Source organism: Panulirus ornatus, unplaced genomic scaffold, assembly GCF_036320965.1.
Source record: "Panulirus ornatus isolate Po-2019 unplaced genomic scaffold, ASM3632096v1 CTG_2319_pilon, whole genome shotgun sequence".
NCBI classification, from domain to species: Eukaryota; Metazoa; Arthropoda; class Malacostraca; order Decapoda; family Palinuridae; genus Panulirus; species Panulirus ornatus.
This window is the reverse complement of record NW_027264302.1, coordinates 1-10756: the sequence shown is the minus strand read 5'-3', so window position 1 is coordinate 10756 and position 10756 is coordinate 1. Positions and strand designations below refer to the sequence as shown.

General features: G+C 39.3%; 2 non-coding genes across 2 annotated transcripts; both read left to right on the top strand.

The window, feature by feature from the left end:
- Positions 1-850: 850 nt before the first annotated feature.
- On the top strand, positions 851-923 carry TRNAV-AAC (transfer RNA valine (anticodon AAC)). The gene has a single exon. It is a non-coding gene; the product is annotated as a tRNA-Val (tRNA).
- Positions 924-4346: 3423 nt separating this feature from the next.
- TRNAV-AAC (transfer RNA valine (anticodon AAC)) lies at positions 4347-4419 on the top strand. The gene has a single exon. It is a non-coding gene; the product is annotated as a tRNA-Val (tRNA).
- Positions 4420-10756: the final 6337 nt, after the last annotated feature.

Genomic DNA, 10756 nt, shown 5'->3' with positions numbered 1-10756 from the left:
AGCAACTTATATCTGCCAGAGAAAAGTCAATCCATCGAAATACAGATTACAAATTCTGTATCCGATTCTGAAATTCAATCTAATTTTCCTGCCAAATTGATATATTTCTTTCTCCTATTTATCGACACTACATCGATTTCTCCTCCTAGAAGCTATCTATTTTCGTACCTCCGCCACTGGTAGGCTATGCAGTACTCAAGAACCTACTAAATTTCATTATTACAATGTCCCTGTTGTTAACAAGAGAGTCGGCCATTGACATGTCTTCATCTTTTCCTCAATCGCCAAGTCACACATACACAAGAGTTCTTGTTTGTTTTGGCCGGACATACAAGACACTTCAGTTATGACTTTGAGATACCTGCCTCAGGTATAACCTAGAAACTTCGGCTTCAGTCGTAAAGCCAAAACATCTGCTTCAGAAATACATCAGTAATGAAAACTAAAATTGCCCTTCAACAATAACACTAAATCATCTCTGAAAGTGATAATCAAACATATGATCAGTAATGAAGCTGAAACATCTGATGCAGTAATGAGACTGAAATAACAGCAAATATAATAACTGTGAAAACATATGCCTTCAGTATTCATCCCAAAACATCAGCTACAAAAGTGACAATAAAATATTTGCTTCAGTAGTGACACTGAAACATGATCTTATAACAATATATAAAAGTGTCCTTCCTTAAAGACACTGAAACACTTGAGAAGGAAATATCAGTGAAACATCATTTTCGGTTCTGACATGTGTTTCAGCATTGACATTCTAACCTACGTTTTAATAGTGAGACTGTAAGAGCTGCTCCAATGATGGCAATCAAACATCTGCTTCATTCAAATTGGTATAGTTTCCGTAGTGTAGTGGTTATCACGTGTGCTTAACACGCACAAGGTCCCCGGTTCGATCCCGGGCGGAAACAGGAAACTTTTAAGGATATCATTACATTTCCTTGTTTGGGAAGTTGCTGATGGAAAGAGTTCTTTAATCATTTGATATTACTACTATTCGAATCATTTTGCTGGATCTATTTAAGATAAGGTGGGCCAACACTTCTCCAGTCATTGCTTGTATTGTCCATGCTGTATGGTCCATGTTGCCAGGTACTGCGGCAGAGTGGCGCAGTGGAAGCGTGCTGGGCCCATAAACCAGAGGTCCGTGGGTCGAAACCACTCTCTACTAATAGTGTTTTCTGATCACAGGAAGGTACCAGTGTCTAAGCCTGATCCACCCATTATCATAAACACTCGCTGCAGATCGTGTTTTCGATCGACGGATTTCTGGCTTATGGGCCCTGATCTCTTCCACTGCACCATTCTGCTGCAATACTTGCTTGCATAAAAATGGGTGTAGCCAAAGGCAATACTAGTATTGACTGGAGAAGTGTTAGGAAAAATTAAGAAGCATTCCTATTATGATTATATGATGACACTGTTAAATCATGAGAAATTACCGAAATATTGTCAAAATTAAAATCGGTGCTAAAAAACCTCCATAAATACTTGACACACGTTCGAGTTAGTCACGTGTAATACTGGTATTGGTACGCCAAGTGACCCAACGTGAACATGATGCCTGACGTCAGCTCGTCCCTCAGTACCCATGATGCCACGTCCAAGGATTCAGTGGCGTACTGGAGAAGGTTGAGATCGTATATATTAGAAACAAAGTGAGATTTGCCTATATCTTACCCGTTATAGATGTGAAAATGCCGTTTAGTTTTGGAGAAGTACTTGTTCAAAGGATGTATGCCTGTATGGTCTTGAGCGGAAAGATGTGGTCATTGTCTTGAATATTCATGACATTGTTCGTGGATATGATGCCCTTTCCCAGTTCAAGTCCATATTACCATACACATATCTCATAAATGTCGCTTGTTTTCCTTTTTTTGTAATTAGCACTTGGTACTGTGAAGCGTACATAATGTGCTATATATCTTTCCTTTTGGGTTACCAGGCCGGGAAAACATTGTACTCAGGGCTGCAATCAAAATTGTTTAGGAAACACTGCTATAGATTTAGGTCTATCAGGGATGTGTGAGGGGCTGTTTTACCGTATGTTGAGGTTTAGAATGAACCTCTGGAATAATTTTGCCATCTCTTTTGTGTAACTTGTACCTGGTTGTACATAATGAAAATCTGGTAGTCGTCATTATTCAGTTTGGATATATGACGTACCATTCAAAAGATGTGGTGAACCTCAGCTGTCGTGTGATGTGGTCATGAGGCTCCAGCTTTTTGTTCAGGCTTCCAGTAGACGTCAGGGAGGCAGGTGAGGGTAAATTAGGTGTGACTTCCATAAATGCTGAACGTTAAAGTCAAACTCTGGAGAGTCTTTATGGAGAAACTTTTTATTTCGTACATTTCAGATGAAAGCTGAGCGCGTTAACTAATTTTGCCATATAGATCAGGTAATACATCAGCTTCATATGGACTTTGTGACAGACCCTTATGATGTTGACAGTGTTAGATAACATATGAGATTTATATGCAAGAAGAGGGGATGCAACGCTTGGGTTCTCAGCCACTTATAAAGAATGACGTAAGTGGTCCGTGAGGGTTTCACACTGAGGAAAGTGTTAAAATGTACTGGGATGTTTATCAATACATTAAACATACGTGGCACTTACGTAATAATGCAGACAACAATTACCTCTATCTCCACAATTCCAGCTACAGGCCCAACTGAAGCTAGAGTGTTTCCAGGCCTCCATAGCACAATAGATTACGCATTCCGTTGATAACCTAAGTATTGGTGATTTAAGCTTACCAACTGACGACCCATGATTGTAAGAACATTTACCAGAAACCTCAATATCCACACACGGGAGTCACACTATGTGCCACACCACTCAGTACTCGGAAAAACAATGTTTATTGTGCAATTTGTTTAAATGTCGCAAATTCTTTTCTTTTGAAATGTTCCTCCGTTTATACAAGGGATTTGGAGTGGTACTTGTATGGAGCACTGCTCTGACATCCAGGATGGTTCTATCTCTGCACACTTACTTAACAGAGCTGAATCGAAAGTAATCCGACCGATAGAATGTCCCAGTCTAATTTCTAAACTTGATCCTATTGCCCTACGCGGCAGTGTTAGGATGTAAAGTGATGGATCATATTAATCCTGAGCAGCTTCCCTAAGTCTTCTGGAAACTCAAGCTTGTACATAGAGGTACAGTTGATTTCTCCATAAAGATTGGTAGAAACATGAAAATGAAGGTAGACGTATGACCACGTCATAAGACCACATTTGACCACAGACACTTTAAAGAAAGAGACAAGAGTCATGCAACTATATTAACTTCTGATTATGCCAGAAGTTTACTTCAGGATCTATAAAGGAAGAGCACGCCAAGTGTCTTTGTGAGGTTCATTCTAAACCTCATCATCCAGTCTGCAGTGCTATATATTCACCTGACGGAGGTCAATCTATAGGAATGCAGCTTACGAAATCTCAATCTGGTTCTGAAAGTCATACTCCTTTCTTTACCAAACCAATATATTTCTTCCTCCGGTTTATCGACATGAAATAGATTTCTACTCCTGGCAGGTGTCTAATGTCGAAGCTCCACCCCTGGTAAGCCATGCAGTACTCAGCAACCCACTACATTACAATATTACAATGTGCCTTTTGTTAACAAGAGAGTCGGCCATTGATATGCCATCATCTTTCCCTCTATTGCTAAGTCACACATACACAAGGGTTCTGGTTTGGTCTAAGCCGGACTCACAAGACCTCCTCTTGATAGGAACTTAACTTTTGTCACATGAATTAATTGTCTTCTTTGTAATGCTACTGAAACATACGCTTCAGTAATGCTTGTGAGGCGCTTACCTCAGGTATAACTCCGAAACTTCTACTTCAGTCGTGAATCAAAAACGCATGCTTCAGAAATACATCAGCAATGAAGTCTAAGATTACATTTCAATGACAACAATAAACCATTTCTGAAAAAATGATAAACATACGTTCACTAATGAAGCTGAAACTTCTGATTCAGTAATGAAGCTGAAACATATGACTCAGTAATGAGACTGAAATATCTGCAAGTGTAATAACCGTGAAAACATCTACTTCATTGTTGATCCTCAGATATCAGTCATAAAAGTGACACTAAAACATCTGCTTCAGTATTAAAACTAAAACATGATCTTATAAAGATATTTAGAAATTTCTTTCCTTAAAGACAATGAAACATTTGAGAAAGATATGTCATTGAAACATCTGTTTCGGTTCTAACATGTGGTTCAGTAATGACATTGAAACATATGATTCAGTAATGACACTATATGATCTTTTCTAGTGATGGCAATGAAACATCTGCGTCATTAATGTTAATATAGTTTCCGTAGTGTAGTGGTTATCACGTGTGCTTAACACGCACAAGGTCCCCGGTTCGATCCCAGGCGGAAACAGGAAACTTTTAACGATTTCATCATATTTACTTGTGTGGGAAGTTGTTGATGGAGAGATTTCTTTCATCAATTGATCATTTGCTTCTTTTAGAATCATTCAACAGCCTTTTGAGTTGTACAGTACTAGTCTTCTTTCTTATCAGTAAAGTTAAACGTGACTAGAGGTGGGCCAACACTTCTCTAGTCATTGCTTGTATTGTCATGAGTTATACCACTGGTCCATGTAGTCAGATACTGCAGCAAAGTAACGCAGTGGAAGCGTGCTGGGCCCATAACCCAGAGGTCCGTGGATCGAAACCACGCTCTGCTATTAGCGTTTTCTGATCACAGAAAGGTTTCAGTGTCTAATGCCTGACCCATCCATTATTATAAATACTCGCAGCAGATCGTCTTTCCGATCGAAGGACCTCTGGCAACTACATTAACTTTTGGTCACACCAGATGTTTACTGCATACAAGTAAAGAAGTAATTGATCTATACAAGAAGAGTAGGCCAAGTAACTTTCCGAGGTTCATTCTAAACCTCATCATCCAGTCTACAGCTCCTTATATCCACCTGACGGAAGTCAGTGTAGATAAATACATTTTCCGAGTTCTCAATCCGGTTCTGAAATTTATTCCATTTTCATTGCGAAACTAATATATTTCTTTCTCCCTTATATCGAAATTACATCGATTTCTACTCCTGGCAACTGTTGATCTTCGTACCTCCACCATTAGTAAGCCATGCAGTACTCAGCAACCCACTACATAACATTATTTCAATGTGCCTGCTGTTAACAAGAGAGTTGGCCATTGATATTTCCTCATGTTTCCCTCCATCGCTAAGTCACACACACAAGGATTCTGGTTTGGTTTCGGCCGCGCACGCAAGACCTCCTGTTGATAGGAACTTCACCTTTGTCATATGGATTAATTATCTTCATTGTAATGTTACTACATTATACACTTCAGTAATGACTGTGAGGCACCTGCCTTAGGTACAACCCAGAAACATATACTTCAGTCGTAAATCAAAAACATATGCTTCAGAAATAAATCAGGAATGAAGTCTAAGATTACCCTTCAACAATGACACTACATCATCTCTCTGAACGAATGACAAACATACGTTTACAAATGAAGCTGAAACTTCCGACTCAGTAATGTGACTGAAACATCTGACTCAGTAATGAGACTGAAACATCCGCAAATGTAATGACCGTGAAAACATCAGCTTCATTATTGATCCTAAGATATCAGTTATAAAAATGACACTAAAACATCTGCTTCAGTAGTGAGACAAACATGATCTTATAAAGATATTTAGAAATATCATTTCTTAAAGACACTGAAGCATTTGAGAAAGAAATGTCATTGAAACACCTGCTTCGATTGTGACATGTGTTCCAATAATGATAATGAAACATGTTTCAGTAATGACACTGTAAGATCTTTTCTTGTGATGGCAATGAAATATTTACGTCATTAAAGTTAATACAGTTTCTCTAGTGCAGTGGTTATCAAATGTGCTTAACAGGAAGAAGGTCCCCAGTTCGATCTCAGGCGGAAACAAGAACCTTTTAAGGATTTCATCATATTTCCTTGTGTACGAGGTTGCTGATGGAAAGAGGTCTTTCAACAATTGATGTTACTACTATTCGAATCATTTAACTGAATCTATTTAAGATAAGAGAACAGCCTTATGAGCTGTACACTAGCAGTCCACTTTCTTATCAGTAAAGTTAAACCGTCACTAGAGGTCGGCCAACACTTCTCCAGTCATTGCTTGTATTACTATGAGTTATACCACTGGTCCATGTTGCCAGGTACTCCAGCAGTGTGGCGCAGTGGAAACGTGCTGGGCCCATAACCCAGAGATCCGTAGATAGAAACTACGCTCTGCTACTAGCGTTTTTTGATCACAGGAAGGTACCAGTGTCTAAGCCTAACCCACCCATTATTATACAGACTTACAGCAGATCGTGTTTCCGATCGACGGACTTTTGGCTTATGTGTCCAGCGCACACACACAACACCATTCTGCTGTATTATCTGGTTACATGAAACCGAGCTATAACCCAAGGTAATACAATCATTGACTGGAGAAGTGTTAGCAAAATTTAGGAAATATTAAGATTATAATTTCATAATAACAATCGGGAAATAAGAGGAATTACGGAAATACTGATAAAAGAATGAGTGCTAATAGAATGTCAAATGGGTGCTAATAAAACGTCCACATGTACTTGAGAAACGTTTGAGTGAGTTACGTATAATACTGGTATTGGTGCGTCAAGTGACCGAGCGTAAGCATGAAGCTTGACGATCGCCCGTCATTACCCATGACGCCACGTCCCAGGATTCAGTGGCGTACTGGAGAAGACTGTGATCTTATTTACTAGAAACCAAATAAATTTGCCTACATCTTACCCGTTATAGATGTGCGGATGATGTAGTGATTTGGAGTAGTACTTCTTCAGATGCTGTATGCTTGCAAGGCCTTGAACGGGAAGTTATGGTTCTTGTCAAGAACATATATGACTTTGTTTGTGGATATGATGCCCTTTCTCAGCTATAGTTCATATGATACACATATCCCATAAAAGTTTCTTGTTTTCCCATTTTTGTAATTAGCACCCGGGATGGTGTAGCGTACATTGTGTATTATATATCTTTCCTTTAATTCACCAGGCTGGGAAAACATTGTTTTCAGGGTCGCAGTAAAAAAGTTTTGGAATCACTGCTAAAGAGTTAGGTCTATTAGGGAGGTATGAGGGGTTGTTTTACCGCATATATGTTGAGATTTAGAATGAACGTCTGGAATAGTTTTCCCATCACTTTTGTCCATCCTCCACCTGCTTGTACATAATGAAAATATATTCAGTTTGCATATATGACTAGTGTGTACCTATTAAAGGATGTAGTAAGAAACAGTTGCCGTTTGATATTGTTATGAGGCTCCAGCTTTTTGTTCAGGCTTCCAGTAGACGTCAGGGAAGCAGGTGAGGGTAAGTTAGGTGTGACTCCCATAAATGCTGAAAGTTATAGTCAAACTCTGTAGAGTATGGAGAAACATTTTATGGTTTACTTTCGTATATTTCAGATGAAAGCCGAACGCGTTAACTAATTTTGCCACATAGACCAGGTAATACATCAGCTTCAGATCTCTTTTGTGACAGATTCTTATGATGTTGATATGTTAGGTAACATTTAACATTGATATGTAAGAAGAGGGGATGCAGTCCTTGGGTTCTCAGCCACTTTTGAACAATGACATAAGTGGTCCTTGAGTGTTTCACCATGAAGAGTCACATTATCTTGGATGGGATTCCAACTAGACAACGGGGATGATTATTAATACATTAAATATATATGGCACTTATTCAATAATGCAGACAACAATTACCTCTATATCCACGTTTTAGCTACAGGCACAACTGAAGCTGGAATGTTTCCAGGACTCCATAGCACAATGTATTACGCATTCTGTTGCTAACCTAAGTATTGGTGATTTGAGCTCACCACCTGACGACCCATGATTGTAAGAACATTTACCATAATATAATATAACATAATATAACATAATATCCACACACGGGAGTCACACTACGAGCCACAGCACTCAATAATCGGTAAAACAATGTGTATTGTGTAATTCGTTCAAATGTCGCAACTTCTTTTCTTCTGAAAATTTCTTCCGTTTATACAAGGGATGGATTCGTCCTTGTATGGAGTATTACTCTCACATCCAGGGCGGTTCTATCTCTGCACACTTACTTAAGAGAGCTGAATCGAAAGTAATCCGAACGATAAAATGTCCCAGTATATTTTCTAAACTTGATCCTATTGCCCTACGCCCTAGTGTTAGGAAGTAAACTGATTAATCATATTAATCCTCAGCAGTCTGTAAACTCAATCTTGAACAAGAGGCAAACTTTATTTTTTCATAGATATTTTTAGAATCCTGAAAATGAAGGTAGACTTCATAATACCACATTTGACATAAAGAAAGGGATAAGAGTTCTGCAACTATATTAACTCTTGATCACGCCATAGGTTCACTACATACAAATGAATCTATACAAGATGAGTATGCCAAGTGTCATTCTGAGGAAGTCTGAAGGAAGTCAGTCTATAGGAATGCAGCTTACGAAATCTCAATCTGGTTCTGAAATTCATTCTCCTTTCTTTGCCAAACCAATATATTTCTTTCTCCCGTTTATCAACATTCAATCGATTTCTGCTCCTGGCGGCTGTCTAACGTCGAAGCTCTGCCATTGGTAAGCCAAGCAGAGCTCAGCAACCAACTATATTATATTAATCTAAAATGCCTTTTGGTAACAAGAGCATCAGCCATTGATATATCCTCATCTTTCCCTTCATCGCTAAGTCACACATACACAAGGGTTCTGGTTTAGTCTCGGCCGGACACACAAGACCTCCTGTTGATAGGAACATAACCTTTGTCAAATGAATTAATTATCTTCACTGTAATGGCACTGCAATATACACTTTAGTAATATCTGTAAGGCGCCTGCCTGAGGTATTATTCTGAAACTTTTACTTCAGTCATGAATGAAAAACACATGCTTCAGATATACATCAATAATGAAGTCTAAAATTAAACTTCAACAATAACACTAAATCGTCTATGAAAAAAATGACAAACATGCGTTCACTAATGAAGCTGGAACGATTCAGTAATGAAACTGAAACATCTGACTCAGTAATGAGACTGAAACATCCTCAAATGTAATAACCGTGAAAACATCTTCATTACTGACCCTCAGATATCACTTACAAAAATGACTAACATCTGCTTCAGTAGTAAGACTGAAACATGATCTTATAAAGATATTTAGAAATTTCATTCCTTAAAGACACTGAAACATTTGAGAAAGAATTTTATTATTGGATTTATTATTTTTTATTATTGGATAATAAAAAATAATGAAAATAATTTTTTATATACTTTGTCGCTGTCTCCCGCGTTTGCGAGGTAGCGCAAGGAAACAGACGAAAGAAATGGCCCCCCCCCCCATACACATGTATATACATACGTCCACACACGCAAATATACATACCTACACAGCTTTCCATGGTTTACCCGAGACGCTTCACATGCCTTGATTCAATCCACTGACAGCACGTCAACCCCGGTATACCACATCGCTCCAATTCACTCTATTCCTTGCCCTCCTTTCACCCTCCTGCATGTTCAAGCCCCGATCACACAAAATCTTTTTCACTCCATCTTTCCACCTCCAATTTGGTCTCCCTCTTCTCCTCGTTCCCTCCACCGCCGACACATATATCCTCTTGGTCAATCTTTCCTCACTCATTCTCTCCATGTGCCCAAACCACTTCAAAACACCCTCTTCTGCTCTCTCAACCACGCTCTTTTTATTTCCACACATCTCACTTATCCTTACGTTACTCACTCGATCAAACCACCTCACACCACACATTGTCCTCAAACATCTCATTTCCAGCACATCCATCCTCCTGCGCACAACTCTATCCATAGCCCACGCCTCGCAACCATACAACATTGTTGGAACCACTATTCCTTCAAACATACCCATTTTTTGCTTTCCGAGATAATGTTCTCGACTTCCACACATTCTTCAAGGCCCCCAGAATTTTCGCCCCCTCCCCCACCCTATGATCCACTTCCGCTTCCATGGTTCCATCCGCTGCCAGATCCACTCCCAGATATCTAAAACACTTCACTTCCTCCAGTTTTTCTCCATTCAAACTCACCTCCCAATTGACTTGACCCTCAACCCTACTGTACCTAATAACCTTGCTCTTATTCACATTTACTCTTAACTTTCTTCTTCCACACACTTTACCAAACTCAGTCACCAGCTTCTGCAGTTTCTCACATGAATCAGCCACCAGCGCTGTATCATCAGCGAACAACAACTGACTCACTTCCCAAGCTCTCTCATCCCCAACAGACTTCATACTTGCCCCTCTTTCCAAAACTCTTGCATTTACCTCCCTGACAACCCCATCCATAAACAAATTAAACAACCATGGAGACATCACACACCCCTGCCGCAAACCTACATTCACTGAGAACCAATCACTTTCCTCTCTTTCTACACGTACACATGCCTTACATCCTCGATAAAAACTTTTCACTGCTTCTAACAACTTTCCTCCCACACCATATATTCTTAATACCTTCCACAGAGCATCTCTATCAACTCTATCATATGCCTTCTCCAGATCCATAAATGCTACATACAAATCCATTTGCTTTTCTAAGTATTTCTCACATACATTCTTCAAAGCAAACACCTGATCCACACATCCTCTACCACTTCTGAAACCACACTGCTCTTCC